The sequence below is a fragment of the Nicotiana tabacum genome, chromosome 19, assembly GCF_000715075.1.
Source record: "Nicotiana tabacum cultivar K326 chromosome 19, ASM71507v2, whole genome shotgun sequence".
In the NCBI taxonomy this organism is placed as follows: Eukaryota; Viridiplantae; Streptophyta; class Magnoliopsida; order Solanales; family Solanaceae; genus Nicotiana; species Nicotiana tabacum.
This window is the reverse complement of record NC_134098.1, coordinates 44,989,466-44,991,547: the sequence shown is the minus strand read 5'-3', so window position 1 is coordinate 44,991,547 and position 2,082 is coordinate 44,989,466. Positions and strand designations below refer to the sequence as shown.

Genomic DNA, 2,082 nt, shown 5'->3' with positions numbered 1-2,082 from the left:
TATCCTTGTTGCCTTTGGTAAGGCATGACTTGATCATATGGTCGCATAACTCTAGGATTGTTGTTGTTATTGTACTGTTGTTGTGTTGGTCTATTCTGCTGCCCCTAATTTTGACCACCTTGCCCTCTCGCCTCCATAGTTGCCCACATAGTTCATATTCTCCTGATAGTTCTGGTTGTCATTTTTACCGCTCCACGAGCACACATATGGTTGGTTAATGCATGATATGCATAAGCCTCCATTAGTCGTGTCAACTATGTGTACCTGCTTCTACCTGATTCATCGATCTTCTTGGTGAGGATACTCATTTGCGTCATCAGAGTGGCCATATTCTCGGCTATAGAGTTGTTTGGGTCCAAAGCTACTGAGTGAACTACAAAGCTCATTGTAGTGTCTCTTGTCATCCATCCTGAATTTTGAGCCATTTTATCCAGCAGGACCTTACACTCTCTAAATGATTTGCTCACAAATGCTCCACTTACTGAAGCATCAACCTTGGCCTTCGAGCTATCTGCCAATCCCATATAAAACCTTTGTCCCAACATCTGATCTAAAATGCCATGATGTGGACACTTAACCAGCATCCCTTTGAACCTCTCCCACGTTTCTTATAGTGTTTCATCTGGTTTCTACCTGAAGCTCAATATCTCATCAACTTGCTTGGCAGTCTTATTGGGTGGGTAGAACTTGTTCAAAAACTACTTGACTAATTCCTCCCAAATGGTGATGGAGTTTATGGGGAGCGAATTAAGCCAAGTCTGAACTTCTCTAGTCACTGAGAATGGAAACAATAACAGTCTGATTGCTTCCGGTGTCACATTCGGTTGCCTTTGAATGACACAAATTGACAAAAAGTTTTTCAGATGCTGTTGTGGATCTTCAATGTAAGACCCGGAGAACAGTCCCTTGTTCTGCGGCAGATGTAGCATGTTGTTTGTGATGTGAAATGACTCTGCTTGTATCTGAGGGACTACAATTGCGGTTGCCAGATTTTCAGCAGTGGGTTGTGCCCAATCATACAAGGCTGCTTCTAGCACAAGAGGTGCCACACCCTGATTGTTCGGGTCATCCCTATTGTTTCATTATTTTGGTTGTGTATGACATCTCCCATGTCTAGTTCGATATGTTCTGTTAGATTTTATTATCGTTTGTCCTTCTTGTTTGCATGATTTAATGCCTTGAAAGCTTTCTCAAGATCCGGTAATGCTTCAAACAATTTACCAGTTCTTGAAAATTTTCTAGGCATGCACCTGTAACACACAAGACTACAAACGTTAGACTTTCAGTATAATGGATTTACAAAATGAAGAAAATTGACTAAACTAAAAATCCTAGCAATTCTTCTAGCTGTAATTAATAACACCATTAATTCCCTGGTAACGGAGCTAAAATTTTATCACGCCCAACTATGCCTTACAAAAAGGACTAAGCGGTCATTGCAATGCAATCCGCTTTATAAGTCTGGAGTCGAATCTCACAGGAAATTAACCTACTAATAACAATTGCTAGTTTCGCAAGAATTCAAGTAATTAACTTCTAAAAATATTAAATAATGAGTTGAGTGTTTACTAACTAAAAGAAATGTAATTAAAAAGCTATAATTTTATTACTAACAAAGTAAATGTTGTAGACAAGATTGGAAAGATCTAGGGTTACGATTTTCCCTCTTATCGAAATCCTCCCCGCTACGTCTCCTATAAATTTGCCTAGATATTCTCTACCAATTGTGAGCACTTTAGGTGTCGTAATTCTCTTATGAACAACTATAATAATTTATTAGACGTATTCTTCCAAACTACGCTAGCTGACATTAGTTCACCGGTCACTAAGTTCACACCAAGGTTTCGTTATTCCCAATCCCACCTTTAAACCCTTCGTATTGATCCCTCATATACGTTAGGAGTGATGTTGTTCAACAACTACCTAAATATGTACCATTTTCCAAGTAACATACACTAAATAGGCATAGTCAATTGAGGGCCATTCAATTACCACAATAATCACGTAGTTGAACAAGTAGAGAAAATCCAATGGCAAACTTATATTAAATGCAACAAAAATTCATCTCCAAGAGGTTCCATC

At 38.8% G+C, this 2,082-nt stretch overlaps 1 non-coding gene across 1 annotated transcript; it reads left to right on the top strand.

Annotated features, from left to right (window-relative positions):
• Nucleotides 1-555: 555 nt before the first annotated feature.
• LOC142174082 (small nucleolar RNA R71) lies at nucleotides 556-662 on the top strand. The gene has a single exon (XR_012703433.1). It is a non-coding gene; the product is annotated as a small nucleolar RNA R71 (small nucleolar RNA).
• The last annotated feature ends 1,420 nt before the right edge of the window (nucleotides 663-2,082 follow it).